Here is an 18,416-nt window from a genome sequence, read left to right on the forward strand (position 1 = left end):
GCCCGTCTCCCTGTCTTCCCGTGGATCTGCTTCTCATGCACTCCCACAGCGATGCCATCCGCCAGGCTGTGAGGCCGTGGGGGTGGGGGTGGGGGGTGGGAGGCTCTGCCAGCGCCAGCACCATGCTGTCTGGAGGTTCGCCTCCAAGACGATGAGCTAAGTCAACCTCTTCTCTATCCCTCGGGTGTTTTGTTGCAACAAAGGCAAATGTGTTCATACATCATCTAATTGCTCTCAAACTTCTTTAATGATGGTGGTTGGTGCCTTCCCTCTTTGTCTTATTTTCACCTTTTTCCTGGTGCTTTTTAATATAGACCACTTGCACATGTACACACACATGTACACGTGCACACGCACACACATGCACATGCATGCACACTGGCTTTAGACAGGCACAGCAGAACCCGACTCACACATTTAGTTGGGACACTTCCATACTTGTTCAGACAGTTCACGCACGCACCTAAAAGACACATAAAAACATGATGGATTGCTCGGTCCCTCCCCTTGAACATTTCAGCGCGATGGAATCTCTTGGTAGTGTCTGATTTCAGAGCCCACCTGTAGGCCAGTGACAGCCTGGGCTCCCGGGTGGGTTTGGGAAAGCGCTTATTTTTTATAAAGCTAAAATTAAACAGCAAGTTTTTACACGTTGTGTTAGCAGCAGCAGCTGATGCAAATCTTTGTCAACACAGAACTCTTCACACCTCGCGTTTCAGCTACAGTCAGTGGATTACTGCCTAAGACTGGGATTGGGTTTTTGGCATGGAAAATGAGCGCACCAACTTGGGGAAGCAAAAAGTCATGCTCTTTGTCGTCCTCAGAGCCAAAGCGTTGCAGTTTTAAGAAAGTTCGGAATTTGGGACTTTGGTGTGTGAGGCCCGTCTGAGTCTCTTTGTCCCAGCTCGGACACCTGAACCAAAATGGAAAAGGCAAGTGCTGTGTCGGGAGGATCCTCTTTCCCAGAGTAATTGAGACGCGGCCTTGTCTGAGGGCTGAAATACTAATCTCACCACGCTCCTGTTTGTGGTGCTAAATCTTCCAGCGGTTGCTTTGGGAGCCTCCTTGCCCTGCTGCCCGCACAGCTCTGTGGCTGGCATCTCCCTTTGTCTGCTGTTGTGCCCTGGTTACTCATCTTTGATAAAATGCCACAAATTCAGCATGAGCCCGTGCCAAACCTTGCTGCCTACCCGGGGTCTGCCCAGTGCAACACGATTCTGTGTGCACAATTTTTTACAATCTGCAGGAGGAATGAAACCAAATAACTCACACCGCATCCCATTACAGAGGCAGTTATGGGGGCCTCAAAAGTATGGCAGGAACCAGAAAGTAGGGCAAGATTAAAAAAAGTGGCACCCCTGCTGGTGCCGTGGCTCACTTGGTTAATCCTCCGCCTATAGTGCCGGCATCCCATATGGACGCCGGGTTCTAGTCCCGGTTGCTCCTCTTCCAGTCCACCTCTCTGCTGTGGCCCGGGAGGGCAGTGGAGGATGGCCCAAGTGCTTGGGCCCCTGCACCCACATGGGAGACCAGGAAGAAGCTCCTGACTCCTGGCTGCGGACCGGCATAACTCTGGCCGTAGCGACCGTTTAGAGGGTGAACAAACGGAGGGAAGACCTTTCTCTCTGTCTCTCTCTCTCACTGTCTAACTTGGTCAAATGAATTTAAAAAAAATCAAGTTCACTATTCCTTAAAAAAAAAAAAAAAAAAAGTGGCAGTTTACGACAGCTACAGTTTTGTTCCCTGTTCTAAAGGCGCTATTGTGTGAGGTGGGAGCAGAGATACTCCTGTGGGTGGGTGAGCTGCAGCTCCTGCCACTGATTGGAATCTCAACGTTGGAGACTCCAGCAGCTGACGTAAGTCACCAAGGCCCTGTTTCTGTCTGCCTCTCACAGGGTGGGCTTCATCCTGAGGTCTCCATGGTGGTCTTAAGCTCTTACCTTGTGATAACAAAGAGCTAGGCTGGTGCCAGGCCTTCCAGGGTCTGAGCAAGATATCAGGTTGCTATGGCTTGGATATGGTTTGAACATGTCCTCCTATAGTCCCTGTGGTGAAATATGATCCCCACTGTGGGTTATTAAGAGTGGAACCATAATGGGATTCTGGCATTGCAGAGGCGGGGCCTTTGGGAGGTGAGTAGGATTCCATGAGGTCAGCAGAGTGGAGCCCCAGGACTGAGTACTGGTGGCTTTATAAGAGAGACCAGCATGGCCGGTGCCGCAGCTCACTAGGCTAATCCTCCGCCTTGCAGCACCGGCACACCAGGTTCTAGTCCCGGTCGGGGTGCCGGATTCTGTCCCGGTTGCCCCTCTTCCAGGCCAGCTCTCTGCTGTGGCCCGGGAGTGCAGTGGAGGATGGCCCAAGTGCTTGGGCCCTGCACCCCATGGGAGACCAGGAGAAGCACCTGGCTCCTGCCATCGGATCAGCGTGGTGCGCCGGCCGCAGCGCGCCAGCCGTGGCAGCCATTGGAGGGTGAACCAACAGCAAAGGAATACCTTTCTCTCTGTCTCTGTCTCTCTCTCTCTCTCACTGTCCACTCTGCCTGTCAAAAAAAAAAATAAATAAAAAATTAAAAAACTTAAAAAAAAAAAAGAACAGTTTAGGTTCACAGAAAAATTAAGAACAAGTCACGGAAATTTCCGAATAAGCCCTGCCACCACCCATGCACAGCCGCCCCCATTACCAGCAGCCCCCCAGAGTGGCACATTCGGTGTGATTGATGAGCCTGCATTGACACATGGTCGTCACCTCGTGTCTGTGGTTGACGACAGGGTTCACTCTGGGTCTTCTGAATTGGTTTTGGTTTTGTTTTTGGACACGGTCATTGATCTTTCACCAGAAGTGGGTGCTGTGATTTTTTTTTTTTTTTTTTTTTTTACCTCTGTGGAAGTAGCCTTAGAGAAATGAGGGGGTCCCGTACGCGGGCACCTGGCTGGTAGGTGGGGAGCCAGGGCTGAGACGCTGCACCCCTGCAGGCTTCACACATTAAAAAAAAAAAGATTGATTTTATTTATTTGAAAGAGTGACAGAGAGGGAGGGAAAGACAGAGATCTTCCATCCACTGGTTCACTTTCCAAATGACTGCCATGGTTAGGGGTGGGCCAGGCAGAAGCCAGGAGCCAGGAACTTATCCAGGTCTCCCAGGTGGGTGCAGAGATCCAAGTACTTGGGCCATCTTCTGTTTTCCCAGTCATATCAGCAGGGAACTGGATCAGAAACAAAGCAGCTGGGACTGAGATCAGTACTCTGATACTTACTGCATGTGGGGGTTGACCCTGCTGTGACGTTGTTACGACTGATGGTATTCAGGTGTTCCCTTGGCTATCTTTGGGAAGCAGCCCATATTAAGGGGTTGACAACAAATAATGGGTAAACTTGTGGTCGTGGGCAAACCTACACAAAGCACAAACAGAACGGGGATGAGCCTCTTGGGAGTCCAGACAGGAAAGATGAAGCTAGGAATTGTTGACTGTTTCCGGCGCTGTCTGTTTAGGGAGCAAGAGCATTATGGTGATAAAGGGATATTGTCTACCAGGGAAAAGCTGGTCCAGCAGCCTCCAACGTAACTACCGAATGCATCCGCCCAGATGAAGCAAGCTCCGGTCATCCAGTTGCTTTCCCTGGGGCTTGGTGTACCAGACGCCTGGTTCGGAACTGTTGCATTAGGACCTAGCAGCTGGCAGAGGGCTCGGGTGCCCTGGGTATCGGCAAGAAAGTGGTGGTCACTGCAAAGGTTCGTCTAGTTCTCCGAGGCCCTGCTTCTCCCGAGTGGGACTCAGGCTGCTGGTGAATTTGGTGAGCATGCATTGATTCCCAGCACCTACATACTCTGCAAGGCCAAGTGCTGGGTCTCAGCCCCATCACGGCACCTCCTCTGAGGCCTTTTGGGAGTCCCAGTGGGGTCCGTCAGGCTGCTTCTCACAGTCTGGTGGGAAACGAATTTGGGCCGTCCGAATCCTGTGTTCACCAGCTGCGTCCTTGACTTGACCTTGACTTTGACTTCTGATGATCTGGCCTAAGTTTTCCCCCACATTGAGGTGCTCGGAGTGCTCATATATGCCAGTACTGAGTTTGCGACCTCAAATTCATTCACTTTGGGATGGTTCTAATCATTAGAATTTGTTTTGCTTAACATACAAGGGTGTCTCAATAAGGCTGTTGGAAAATGGAATTAAAAGATCAGTTTATTTTAGTGCCAAATTTTTAATGAAATCCACGCGTAGTTTTTTTTTCCACATTATACATTTTTCACTAAGTTTTTGAAGACTGCTCTGTGCTTGGATTTCAAAAGCTTGGTACCCAGATGGTTGCTCCTACCTACCCCTCAACACAGATAAAGGAAAACAGCCCAATAGAAAGTCGGGACTAGACTCAATAAGAAATTCCCAGAAAAGGAAAATTTTTTAAAACTGCTTGATGATCTTTTTTAAAAACTGTATTCATTTACTTGGAAGGCACAGTTAGAGAGAGAGAGAGAGAGAGAGAGAGAGAGACTATCTTCCATCTATTGGTTCACTCCCCAAATGGTTGCAGTGGCAGGGCTGGGCCAGGCTGAAGCCAGGAACTCCAGCCAGGTCTCCCACACAGGTGGCAGGGGTCCAAGTATTTGGGCCATCTGCTGCTGCTCTCCCAGGCGCATCAGTAGGGAACTGGATTGGAAGCACAACAGCTGAGACTTGAACTAGTGCTCATACGGGATGCTGGCTTCTCAGGTGGTGGCTTAACCAGCTGTGCTACACTGCCAGTCCCATGGTTGATAATCTAAGGAAGAGAAGTCTGACCTCCAGCAATAGCCAGGTAAACGCAGACTTCGATCATGAGATACCCTCAGTGTATCATGCAAGTGTAAAGGACTGCTAACCACCAGCACTGGTGAGGGCTTAGGAATAAGCACTTGCAAAGTGGCTGAGGGTCATGTGATTGGATACGACTTTTCAGAGGCCAGCTTCTCATTGCATCTCATGGGAATGCCCATCTGTTAGAGTTGGTAACAGCAAGATGCTGGAAGGAACATAGATGACCATCAAAGCAGGGGAGGGGAGGCAGCATCGTGGTGCAGCAGCTTAAGCCACAGCCTGCAATGCTGGCCTCAGTGGGCTCTGGTGTGAGTTCTGGATCTTCTGTTTCCAATCCAGCTCTGCTCATGCGCCTGGGAAAGCAGTGGAAGATGACCCAAGTGCTCGGGTCCCTGAACCTACATGGGAGACCCTGGTGAAACTCCTGGCTCCTGGCTTTGGCCTGGCCCAGCTTTGGCCATTGCAGCCATTCAGGGTGTGCACCAGTAGATGGAAGATTCTCTCTCTCTCTTTCTCTCTCTCTAAATCTACTTTTCAAATACATAAAATAAATCTTAAAAAAAAGCATGGTATTATACTCACAGTGTGGAAAGTAGCGATGCAGCTTTCTGAAGAATGAAATTGAGTCTATCAATTTCAAAGGATCTCTGAGATGTTATTAATTAATAGAAGGAAATTGTGGAACAGTACTTAGAGTATCATCCCATTTTTTCCCTAACCCCAAGCAGTGTGTTTCCTCATGTCAACATATGTTTATCTCCACATCCATCGTCAGAGGATGGATCTCCACATCCATTCACAGGGCTGCACACCTGGATCCCCTGTTCATTAGCTCTGGGGGGAGTGGGAGTGGGAGATGAGATGGGGAGGGTGGGGGTTGACTTTGGCTCTTAATTCATTGTTCTTCAGTGTTGATTGTTTTCCTCAAATGTGTCACTCTGTTGCTTGTGTGAATTAGTTTGCTGACTCTGTGGTTGTCCCCTGGAAACTAGTTCCTTATGGGCCAGTCGTATCACTCTAGTGGAAAACACACGTGGACTTCTGGAGCAGCTCCGTGGGCGGAAGAAGTAGGATTTTCAGGAAGTCTTGTCCTCTTTGCCCAGAACTGCCTGGTTTTCCACGTCTAGTGCAGAGCTTACTGGTTAAAGGCAGATAAAGCAGTGCGTGCTGAAGTCAAGAGAGGGATCAAGGATAACTGGACACCCAGAAGTTAAGACACGCGTAGCGGCCAGGGCTGCGATTCCAGGGATCGCCCAGGCCGGAGCACGCGAGGAAGAGAGATGATGCACTCCAGCACCTTGGGAACCGAGTTACCACTAAGCGGTTGGTCAGAGAGCTGCTGCTCCAGTGTGGCCCCTGGGCCGCAGCATGCTCGTCACCAGGGAGCTTATTCGGAATGCAGATTCCCAGAGTCGTGGCTGGGAAACCCTGGGGTTCTGCCTGCCGACCCCAGGCAGCTGAGTCTGCACTTCTCACATGCCCCCCCGGGGGGGGGGCGGGGGGGCTGCTGCTGCTCACACCGCACTTGGAGTGACCTTGGAAGGCAGTGAGTGAGCACGGGCTGACTGGAGAGCCGCACCAGGAAGTAATCGAGGACAGTATGCTTACCAGTGCTCAACCGAGGCCCAGAAGTGTTCGATGGAAAATTCCAGAAGTAAGCAATCCACAGGTTTTAGTTAACTTTTATTATAGTATCTTGTTACAAGTATTTTATTGTATTATCAGTGGTTGTTGATCGTCTTAATTGTACCTAATTTAGACTTTATCACAGGCAGGTATGTGTAGGGGAAAAAAGATAATACGGGTATATATGGGGCTCGGTGCTCTCTGGGGCGGACTCGCCCATACAAGCAGCAACACCGTGCTCTTCCTGTTGGCATCTCAAAGGAAAAAGGCTGCTTTCTTTGGATGGCTTTTTCTTGAATTTCTGCAGACGCCGTCACTCGAAACGTCTTTGCGTATCTGGGAGTGTCACATGCTCCAAGCATCAGCTGCTCCTCCCCATCTGTCAGCCATTCCTCTCTCCAGATGGGGAAGCCGAGGCTTGCCCACAAGCTATTTATGTCCCAAGGTCACAGAGACCTTGGACAGAGGGGACTGGCGGAGGTCCCCTGACGATGGGGCTGGAGCCTTCCCACGGATCCCTGAAGCCACAGCGAGCTGCAGGGACAGCACTCGTGAGATTAACACCACCACGGCTCCTTTGTACAGACCAGACCCGCGCCGTCTCCAGGCTCGCTGGTGAATAATAGGAACCTTTATCATCCTTTCCGTCACAGAGCATTCGCTTAAAACCCTTGGCTACCTCCCAGGGTGAGCTGGCCTGTCACACACCATCACATGGCATGGAAACTGGCAATTAAATTTAGCAACACACCTCGGCACATTCGGAGCAGGGTGTTTCCACACCAGCCCGACCCGGGAGGAGCCAGAGGCATACCTTTCCAGACCAAGAAGTTTCCAGAAACAGTGAAATAAGGCTGGGGGTGGGGGAGGAGCCATGCTGACTGTGAGCACCTGTCCCCATCGATAACTTGGCGTCCTCCGAATGCTACAGCCGGGAGTGCCCCCTCTGGACAGAGCCCGAGGAGCAGCCTGCTGGCCTCGCTGTGGACACGCAGGGAACAGGAAGATGCTGAGAGGGAGCTGCACGCTCCAAGGACAGCTTGTTTGTTTACCGGCTCTGGGGACCAAGAGAAACAGCATTAACTGAAGTATTCATTTCCCCTACACACCCTGCAAGGCGCACTGCTGTCGCTGCCTGCTGTGCATCTGTGACGATGGAGGTGTGCAGCTCGAGTGGATTTCCACTGTGGCACACGGAGGCGGGCACACCCAGGGCAGAGTGCTGCTGGTTTGTGGCGTGCAGAAGGTGTGACGGCCCAGGCTCCCGGGCACTGCTCTGCCTGAGCGAAAAATGAGAAAAGCGGAATTTGGCCGCCCTTCCCGGATCTGGATGTGCACGCTGAGATACTAAACAAGAGGAGGCGATCATCCTCAGCCAGCGACGCGGGCGGAAACCCCCACGCGTCCGTGCGGCTGGGAACGTGACTGTGAGAGGCAGCCGAGGGGGTCAGGCTGGCACAAGCCACACTCCTTAGTCACATCTTTCCCAGCCCTCAACATGCCTGCTCAGTGACATCGGCCCGGTGCTGGGGCCGTAAGGGCTTGTCTTTAGCCAGAGCTCAGATGCGCTGCTGTGGGTGGCAAGAGAGGACCCTCGCAAGCCCCGGCCACATGAAAGCATTCCAACGTTGAGATTCCGATCAGCGGCAGGAGCTGCAGCTCACCCACCCACAGGAGTATCTCTGCTCCCACCTCACACAATAGCGCCTTTAGAACAGGGAACAAAACTGTAGCTGTCGTAAACTGGGCCCTGAGGGGTGGAAAAAGGCCAGCTGATAATGGGAGTGCAGGGGAGTGGCTCGGGATTCTGCTGCCCGGAGAGTCCTGGTGGATTTCCAGCAAAGTTGGGTGAGGATGGAAGGCTATTGAAGCCTTAGGACTCTCAGCGCCTGCCTGTCTGTTTGTGTCTGCTCCCCCTCCCTCCCTCTTCCCTTTGCTCCCTCTCCTGCTCCTCCCCTGTTTTTTTTTTTTTTTTAAAGAGTATTTTATTCATTCATTCATTTAGTTAGTTATTTGAAGGGCAGAGGGAAAGAGATCTTCCATCTGTTGGTTCACTCCCCAAGTGGCAGGCATGACCAGGGCTGGTCCATGCTGAAGCTAGGAGCCTGGAACTCCATCCAGGACTCCTCACAAGGGTGGCAGGGACCCAGGCACTTGGGCCATCCTCTGTTGCCTTCCCAGGTGCATTGGCAGGGAGCTGGATTGGTAGCAGAAGAACCAGGATTGGAACCAGCGCTCTATGTGGCTTCACCTGCTGCACCGTGGCGCCAGCACCTTGCTCCCTCTTCTTCTCTGTTGTTCTTTCTCCCCTTTCTGCAAACAGCGTCAGCCTCCTTGACCACGTCATGGCCTGCAGGGCAGTGCGGTAACTGGTTCCCTGTGGTCCAGTGGCACAGGCCAGGGCCGGCCCTCCGGTGGCCTTGAATCTGGTGCCAGCCCGACTTGCTGTGCTGGCTCTTGTCTATTCTAGCACCTGGGTTCTCTCTCTGGTTCTGCGAGATGGGGATAAGGGTCCCTCCCTTCCTTCCCGGGCGTGAGTTCAAGGCCAAGTGAAGTCATCTGTGGGAGCAAGCCTTGGAGGACAGGCACGCGTGAACACCAGGCATTATCATGGCCGTTCATTCATCCTCAGAGTCCCCCGGCCCTGCTTACTCATGCCTTCTTCATCCCGTAAAGCAGGTCACAGGTCACGCAAGGTTGGGCTGGATTTCAACAAAGAGCAATTCAGTCCTAATCTAGGGCCCCGCCCACTGGGCCACAGTGGCCTCCGCTCTCTGCCTGGAAGCCCAGCCCTCGTAGAGGAACCGTGGGCCTCCCCCTCCAGGTGCTGGCACCTGTTACTGCTGCCTCCCCCAGCAGCCTGCATCTCCCATTCGCCCAGCGCAGCCCGGTGTTTGCAGAGTGGGTGTGGGCCAGGCAGATGCTCAGTCTGTCCCGGGGGCTGGGGGGCAGGAGGGATTCGGAAGTGATGGCCAGGCCAGGCACGTGTGAGCGTTCTAGGCTTATCAACATGTACCCAGTCTGTCGGACTTTGAATTCAGTTCCTTTGCCTATGCGACAGGTAAAACAGAAGTGTCAGAGCAGACTGAGGAAAGCGGAGAATCCTTTCTGAGCTGGGGATGACCACAGCACCTGCAGCTGGGCAGTGCTAGTCCTTGCCTCCCTCTTTCCTGCTTTGGAGGGCCACGGTCTGTCTTCTGCGAACTACATTTCCCAGACTCCCTTGTTGCAGCTTCCGTCTGGGTTCTGCCCAGAGGAGTCAGTTTTGAGGAATTGAGGCTGGAGGGGAGGGGGAAGGTAGAGGCCAGAGTGTCCCTTTCTGTCTCGCTGTGGCCAGGACAGGGTCCCTAGCACAGGTGCTCTGTGCTTGGGCAGGCTACTCCCTCCAGACGGCTCAGAATTCTGGTGTGGATAACACTTCCTCTCCAAGCCCGGGGCTGGTAGAAACGTCTTCCTGTTTCTTTCCTGTGGGTTGTGTCACCCTCCCATTGGCTTCTCAGCTCCCCCAGTATCTTCGTAACCAGGTCTCTGTGTAACTGATCTGGGGACCAAACCTTGAGGACATCTGGTCCATTTTACAGGGGAGGAATCTGACACCCAAGGAAGCCATGGGGCCTGCCTGCGTGACTGGTTTTGGGGGTGGGACCAGAACCCTGCTCTCCCTGTGTAACTCAGGGATGCCTGTGGCTGTGCCTCCTTGTTGGGCAGGGCCACGTGAGGCACTGTTTCTTGGTAAGGAGTCCGCTGCTATTGCCAGCTGGTGCACTGAAGTGGTCCCAGCACGGAGCTCTGCCATGCACACCAGCGCTCTTTGACAGCTCATGGAGAATTCAGATTATGAAAAAAACTATGCATGGATTTTAAAATGTTTTTTTGCACCCAAGTAAACTTCCTTTTTAGTTCCATCTTTCTATGAGCTTTTGGCCTTATTGTCTAACCTCTGGTGCGTTTTGCCCTCACGCACGCCCCTGGTTCTGCAGAGAAAACCAAGAGCTGGTGAGGGAGGATGAGCTGTGGCTGGTTGCAGTCAGGGTTCAGCACCACGTGAAGCTGCACAGCTTTCGGTTTTCAGAGCTTCCCGGATTGCAGAGTTGCAGAGAAGAGACGACACGGTTTTGTCGTCTTTCAGGGCGGGCCGGGCCTGGGGTTCAGAGCTTGCCCCATCTTGTTGATACAGTAACCTCCTGAAGAGGAAACTGAGGCAGGGAAACTGAGTCTCAGGCAGAAAGCCCAAGCTATGGATTCAAACTGGGGTCTGCCCAGCCCCCAAGCCCACGCCGTCTCTGCTGTGTCCCAGGCAACCACACGCCATCTTCTGCTGTCGTCCTCAGCGGCGCCCCTTCCCTCTCAAAGGATTCGCCCCCTTTGGTGCCTACAGGGAGGCTGGGTAACTGTAGAAAGAGGAGGCTCGTTTTGACACTCAGTTCTGGAGGCTAGGAAGGGTCACCTCGGCCACTGCTGTCTCCTTGGCTTCTGCGTGGCGCCCATGTGGGGCGGGAAATGGGCCTGTGTGGAAGAGGCACAGAGCAGGCGTGCGGGCGAGAGGGGGCAGGCGTGTGGGAGAGAGGGGGCAGGCGTGTGGGGGAGAGGGGGCAGGCGTGTGGGAGAGAGGGGGCAGGCGTGTGGGGGAGAGAGGGAGCAGGCGTGTAGGGGAGAGGGGGCAGGCGTGCGGGCGAGAGGGGGCAGGCGTGTGGGGGAGAGAGGGGGCAGGCGTGTGGGAGAGAGGGGGCAGGCGTGTGGGGGAGAGAGGGGGCAGGTGTGTGGGCGAGAGGGGGCAGGCGTGTGGGGGAGAGAGGGAGCAGGCGTGTGTGGGAGAGAGGGAGCAGGCGTGTGGGGGAGAGAGGGAGCAGGCGTGTGTGGGAGAGAGGGAGCAGGCGTGTGGGGGAGAGAGGGAGCAGGCGTGTGGGGGAGAGAGAGGGCAGGCGTGCGAGAGGGGGGGGCAGGCGTGTGGGCGAGGGGGGGCAGGCGTGTGGGGGAGAGGGAGGGGGCAGGCGTGTGGGGGAGAGGGAGGGGGCAGGCGTGTAGGGGAGAGGGGCAGGCGTGTGGGGGAGAGAGAGGGGGCAGGCGTGTAGGGGAGAGGGGGCAGGCGTGTAGGGGAGAGGGGCAGGCGTGTAGGGGAGAGGGGGCAGGCGTGTGGGCGAGGGGGGGCAGGCGTGTGGGGGAGAGAGAGGGGCAGGCGTGTAGGGGAGAGGGGCAGGCGTGTAGGGGAGAGGGAGCAGGTGTGCGGGGCAGAGGGGGCAGGCGTGTGGGGGAGAGAGGGGGCAGGTGTGCAGGGGAGAGGGGGCAGGCGTGCGGGCGAGAGGGAGGGGGCAGCTGCAGGCTCGCTGCACAGCAGCACACCTTCGTCCTGGCCGGAGCCGTCTCGAGAGCGAGAACCCGCTCTGGTGAGAAAAGGATCCGTTCCTGCTCATGGACCTGCCCACCCGGGAAAGGCTGCCCGCCTGTCAGGGACCGAGCTTAGTGTGGGTTCTGGTGGGAGCAGCCACAGAGTCACGGTCACACGGCCAAGTGAGCCAGGCCGTGCTGTGCCCGGGTGACGGACCTTCCTCAATTCCTGTAGGATTTAGTAGTAGCCTTCGCTCTCTGTCAGGCTTCAATCTGCCTTAGATGGCACCAATTAGGAGGAACATGGGCAGCCATATTTGCTCAACCTCTTCCAGGAAGCCTGCCCGGACTTCCACAGCTTCCTGGGATCTCAAAGGCCCAGGCTGTTCTGCTCGCCTGAGAATTGTAGCAGATGATTTGTTCTTGCTCGTTTATTTTATTTCCTCAAGGTGTGATAACGTGCCCATAATGTAAAATCAATCATCGTAGTCAACTCAGATACACTCACACAGCTGTGTAACCATCACTGCCATCCATCCCTGGAACACTTTTCATCTTATAAAACTGAAACTCTGCCCATCCGACGATAGTTCCCCATTTCTCCCTCCCCATACTGCTGTCCTGGCAGTCACCATTCTGCTTTCTGTCTATATTATAATTATTATGTTTTTATTTGAGAGAGAGAGATCTCCTATCTGCTGATTTCACTCCCCTCAAATTCCTACAACTGGTGGGTTGGGCCAAGGCAGGAGCCAGGAGCTGGGGACTCAATCCAAGTCTCTCACATGGGTGGCAGAAACCGAATTCCTTGAGCCATCGCCACTGACTCCCAGGGTCTGCTTTGGCAGGAAGCTGGAGTCAGCAGCCAGAACTGGGAATCGAACCCAGGCACTTTGATGTGGGACCCAGGTTTCTTGGGTGCCAGGCTAAAAGCCACTCTTTTTTTTTTTTTTTTTTTAAGATTTATTTATTTATTTGAAAGTCAGTGTTACACAGAGAGGGAAGGAGAGGAAGAGAGAGAGAGAGGTCTTCCGTCCGATGGTTCACTCCCCAGTTGGCTGCAACGATGGGAGCTGCGCCAATCCAAACCCAGGAGCCAGGAGCCTCCTCCAGGTCTCCCACGCAGGTGAAGGGGCCTAAGGACTTGGGCCATCTTCCTCTGCTTTCCCAGGCCACAGCAGAGAGCTGGATCGGAAGTGGAGCTGTTGGGACTCAAACCAGCGCCCATATGGGATGCCAGCACTGCAGGCAGCAGCTTTGCCTGCTATGCCACAGCACTGGCCTTTAAGAGCCACTCTTGTCTCTGTGAATTTCGCTAGCCTTGGAACCTGTAAGTGGAATTGCATAGTATTAATATTTTTGTGACTTATTTGTTTACTAAACATCGATGCTGTAGCTTGTTCCATTTCTTTCTTTTCTTTTCTTTTCTTTTCTTTTCTTTTCTTTTCTTTTTTGACAGGCAGTTAGACAGAGAGAGAGAGAGACAGAGAGAAAGGTCTTCCTTCCATTGGGTCACCCCCCAAATGGCCGCTATGGCCGACGTGCTGTGCCGATCCAAAGCCAGGAGCCAGGTGCTTCCTCCTGGTCCCCCATGTGGGTGGAGGGGCCCAAGCACTTGGGCCATCCTCCACTGCCTTCCTGGGCCACAGCAGAGAGCTGGACTGGAAGAGGAGCAGCCGGGACTAGAACCCAGTGCCCATATGGGATGCCGGCGCCGCAGGTGGAGGATTAACCAAGTGAGCCACGGTGCCGCCCCCCCATTTCCTTCCTTTGTATAGGTGGTCCTTCTAACTAAGTTTACGTTAATTCTTTGAGGGTGATGATGTCCTTGTGGCCTTAGTCCATTGCTATTATAGGATAGCACAGATTGGGTAATTTGTAAAGAAAACACATTTCTTTCAGCTCTGGAGGCTGGGAAGTTCAAGAGCACCGTGCTGGCTCTGGGGAGGGCCTTTATGCTGGTGTACATGGAGGAGGACGTCAGGTGGTGAGACCCAAGGAGCCTGCCAGCTCAGCTCTCTTCCTCTACTTACAAAGCCACTAATCCAGGGGCCAGTGCTGTGCTGGAGCAGGCGAAGCCTCTGCCTGTGGTGCCGGCATCCCATATGGGAGCTGGTTTGTGGCCCAGCTGCTCCTTTTCCAATCCAGCTCCCTGCTAATGGCCTGGGGAAGCAGCAGAATATGGCCCATGTGCTTGGGCCCCTGTACCCACATAGGAGACCTGGAAGAAGCTCCCAGCTTCGAAATGACCCAGCTCTGGCTGCTGTGGTCATTTTGGGGAGTGAACTAGTGCATGGAAAACCTCTCTCTCTCTCTTTCTCTCTCTCTGTTTGTAACTCTGCCTCTCAAATAAATAAATAAAATCTTAAAAAAAAAAAAAGCCACGAATCCTTTCACGGGGGCCCATCCTCGTGACCTCAGCCGTTGCAGTCACCTCCCAGAGTCCCTTCTCCGAGCATCGTAAGTGCAGGAATTTGGGGATTGAGATTCCAATCCATGAGTTTTGGGGGGACACATTAAAACTATAGCATGGCCTGTGGAGGTTCACACCGTGTGGCAGCACATTGGAGCACTCGGTTAATAATCACGGGTGCATGACAGTTATTTGAAACTTTTTGGGGTTTGTGGCCGCTACAGGAGTGAAGACAGAGGATGTCAGGCCAGAGGGGCCCTCCACGCCGTCTGCAGCCTGGCCTCTAGTGGATTCGTGCGTTCCACCACTCCTGTGCGTAGGTCTATGGCACAGGGTAATAACTGACCTCTTACATTTGATGAGAAGGCAGGTGCTCTATGCTTGCCAGCAGCAACACTACCCTTCAATCAGGAGTGTGTGTGTTAAGTGAAGAAATGTCCTCTTTGAAGGAAAAGAGTCGGGGTACTGGGCCTAGGTCTGTGAGCTCTTTTCTCATTTGAGGCTGAGAGCCTCCAGAGCCATGGCTGCCATTGGTCAGCGTCTCCCATGGACAGCTGCTGTCCCATGTGGCTTACAGCCGAAGTCAAGGTTAGGGCTTGATGGCTGTTTTATGTTATAGAAATGGGAGCGCAGGGAGAGGCAAGGCCATCAGCTCATTCCAGTAGGGGCTGTCAGGCTCTGTGGAGGATGTTTGCTCTGGACCTGGTGTGGGGTTAAGCCTTGGGGGTATCAAGGTGCCCTGGGATCCCTCTGCCTCTGAATACCGGTGGCTGGCGCTGGCTGTGTGTTGTGCTGAAGCTCAGGCTGGCTTCTCGCCTGTGCTGTCTTCAGACAGCAGCCTGGTTCTGCCCCGAGCAGACCCTGTTCTGACGGACTTAACGGGAAGGCACCTGCTGAAGAAGCCCCAGCATGTCTGCCTGGCCTCCTCTACCTGCAGAGTCTTAGATCTTGCTTGGCCTCATGGTCGAAGACCTCTCTTTAGTGTTATACTTTGAGATCAACATGGAGTTCTAGCCTGGTGGCCCTGCCACTGTCCCCACCGTATACTGTCCAGCTTCTGGGAGGCCCCCAGCTACGGTCTGCACCAGGAACACTGCCTATTCTGGAAGCTTCCCTAACAGGAAGCAGGGGTGGAGGAGGAGAGGGAGGTGGCAGCCGTCCAGGCTCGTCATCCACGTATGATTTTCTTCTCATTATCTGAGCCCTTGCAAGTCACTGAAAGGCAGCAGGAATCTATACCGAGTTTGAACAACCACGAAACACCAGATGAGCCCACTTCTGCCTGCTGGACTCCGCGCTCTGGATGGGATGAGTCCTGGAGGGGCCTGGTGTGGTGGGTCTGCAGGGAGCGCTCGTGGTAGAAGTGCATTTGGTGCCTAACCAATCAGTCCCAAACCAGGGGAGATGCCACCAGGGAGCTAGAAATGTCGGGGGTTCTGTGTGTGCGTGTGTTGGGGGCGGGCAGTGTCTAAGTTCCACTGTTTCCTAAGATGTTGGGAGGAGGAAGCCCTGCCTGCCCGGGTCAGCACCCTTGCCCGCCCGGGGTCCCCCGGATGCAGCCTGCTCTACAGGCCGGGGAGTGAGGAAGGCCATCTGGCTGTCAGGCCTGGAGCTGGTGCGCCCGAGGAAGTGCCCTGGGCCTGTGTGCTGGCCAGCCCTGGGGAGGGGAGGAGGAAGCCACAGAGGGTGTCACTGGCTGAGGCCACCCAGGGTGGCACAGGGCTCACAGGAAGTCCCAACTGGTTGCTGTGAGGGTGGGGACTCGGCCCCTGCCATCAGAACCTGGGTTCCATTAGAGCCCGGGACAAGTCGGGCTGGAGTCCTTCCTGGATGGCTGGTGGGCTCCGTGGTCACTGGGACAGTTTAGCCACAGGCTCGCTCACTGTCTGGGGAGCTGCATGTGCCCCTGGTGCCTCCCCACAGGGAGAGGTCATCCAAGGCTGATGGGGCTGTGCAGTGCCAGAGATGCACTGTGGGGGAAAAGTCACGGGCCCTTGGGTAGCTGTCACGGTACCTGCTCTGAGAAGTCCCCCAGCTGGTGGTGGCTGGCGCTGGGCCCGGCCTGGTCCTCAGCTGCCAGCTCAGCGTGTCTCGCCCGCCCTCTGTGCTGTCTGTCATGTGGCCAGGCTCTGCACCAAGGGCCATGGGGCCGGGAGGCCCCTGGGGGAGTGGGGAGGCCGTGCCAGCGTGGCAGGCAGCAGCCCACATAGGAGGCAGCCCTGTGTCAGAGCTCACTTGCACAACGCTTCCTGCGTGTGTTTGCATCCCAGGCTCAGCAACTGTCATGTCAGCATCTGACCTTTCAAACTGTTGAAATGGAGCCACTTCTGCAGCACATGCTCACAGGGCGGCCCCCTTCCTGCCCCTCCTGCCTGCCCAGGGGCTCTGTCTCTGCCTGCCTCTGGGGCTGCGGGGTCTGTTCCCGGCATTTTTCCTGGAATTTTACTGAATTGTTCATTTTTAAAACAATTTTATTTCTTTATTTTCATTTTATTTGAAAGGCAGAAAGGGGAGACAGAGAGATCTTCTGTCCATTGATTCCCTCCCCAATGCCTGCAACAGCCTGGGCTGCACCAGGCCAAGCCAGGAGCCCGGAACTCCATCCTGGTCTCCTGCATGTGACAGGGACTCAGTACTTGGCTCATTCCCCTTTGCCTCCAGTGCATTCGCTGGAAGCTGGATAGGAAGTGGAGTGGCCAGGACTTGAACCAGGCACTCTGACATGGGATATGGGTATCACAGGTGGTCACAACTGCTGCACCAAATGCCTGCCCTTGTTGGTTGCTTTTTATTTTATTTAAATTATGTTGTGTTTTTTTCAGATTTATTTTACTTTACAATGTATATTGTTACCATTTTTAACCTCGGTTGCATTGTATACAGCTGCCAGAGAGACAGGCATCTCTCATTTCCATGAGACTTAAGTTCTCCCTATTTTCTGGCCTTCCATTGCTCTTAGGTCTAGGGCCATCCTGCTTCTGGCACCTGCCCCCAGCCATGTCACGTAAAGTTATAGGAGGCCATTATTTATTTTATTTTATTTATTTTTTTAAGATTTATTTATTTATTTGAAAGAGTTACACAGAGAGAGAAGGAGAGGCAGAGAGAGAGGTCTTCCATCCACTGGTTCACTCTCCAATTGGCTGCAACGACTGGAGCTGTGCCGATCCGAAGCCAGGAGACAGGAGCTTCCTCTGGGTCTCCCATGTGGGTGCAGGGGCCCAAAGACTTGGGCCATCTTCTACTGCTTTCCCAGGCCGTAGCAGAGAGCTGGATGGGAAGTGGAGCAGCCAGGACTTGAACCGGTGTCCATATGGGATGCCGGCACTGCAGGCAGTGGCTTTACCCACTACGCCACTGCAGCAGCCTAAGGAGGCCATTATTTTAGATAAGACCTCTGCCCTGGGCTTCAACAAATCAGACCAAAAAAATCAACAAGGAGTCACTCATGCTTATATTCCACATCAGCCAGCTGAAATTAAGCTGCTTATCTGATTTCCTCAGAAATTGTGGCTAGAAGGGCCAGCACTGTGGCATAAGGGTTAAGTCTGCAATGCCAGCATCCCATATGGGCACCGGTTCAAGTCATGGATGCTCTAATTCCTATCCAGTTCTCTGCTGGTGCACTTGGGAGAGCAGAAAAGAATGGCCCAGGTCCTTGGGCTCCTACACCCAGGTGAGAGACCTGGCAGAAGCTCCTGGCTCCTGGCTTCGGATCTGCCCAGCTTCAGTCATTGTGACCATCTGCGGAGTGAACCAGCAGATGGAAGACCTTTCTCTCTGTCTCTCCCTCCCACTGTCTGTAACTCTGGCTCTCAAATAGAGTAAATAATTTTTAAAAAAAATCAGGGTTAGAAAGATAATAGCCAAAATTTCCAAATAGGCCAATTACAATCTCTGTGAGAAGGAGGTTCCCTCTGTTTTAGCACTTATGCAGTGGAAGAAAACCCTGAAAGATCTTGATGTTAACCACTTGAATATTCGTCTATTGCTTTGTCTCCCTGTCTGCACCTTGTAAGGGAAACAACAATGAAACGGCCTGCTCCTTGCTCTTTTTTTCTGCTGCCTTGAACCCCTCTCTGCCTATAAAAACCAGCTTCTCTCAGCTCGTTGGGGCACTTCTATTTCATGGAGTCATGTAGCTTGATTCTGAAACAGCAGATAAAGCCACCTGTGATCTCCAGACTAAATTCTTGCAGCATTCTCTGAACTCTTGTGACCTTGCCACACTCAGACCCTGATAGGTTGTGATTCTT

At 53.7% G+C, this 18,416-nt stretch overlaps 1 long non-coding RNA gene across 1 annotated transcript; it reads right to left on the reverse strand.

Annotated features, from left to right (window-relative positions):
* Nucleotides 1-12,686: 12,686 nt before the first annotated feature.
* On the reverse strand, nucleotides 12,687-16,310 carry LOC138849836 (uncharacterized). Its single transcript, XR_011389054.2, has 2 exons — nucleotides 16,175-16,310; nucleotides 12,687-13,075 (listed from the first exon to the last, which is right to left on the reverse strand). It is a non-coding gene; the product is annotated as an uncharacterized LOC138849836 (long non-coding RNA).
* Nucleotides 16,311-18,416: the final 2,106 nt, after the last annotated feature.

This window comes from Oryctolagus cuniculus, chromosome 5 (assembly GCF_051225735.1).
Source record: "Oryctolagus cuniculus isolate XC-2025 breed Fujian yellow rabbit chromosome 5, ASM5122573v1, whole genome shotgun sequence".
Taxonomy (NCBI): Eukaryota; Metazoa; Chordata; class Mammalia; order Lagomorpha; family Leporidae; genus Oryctolagus; species Oryctolagus cuniculus.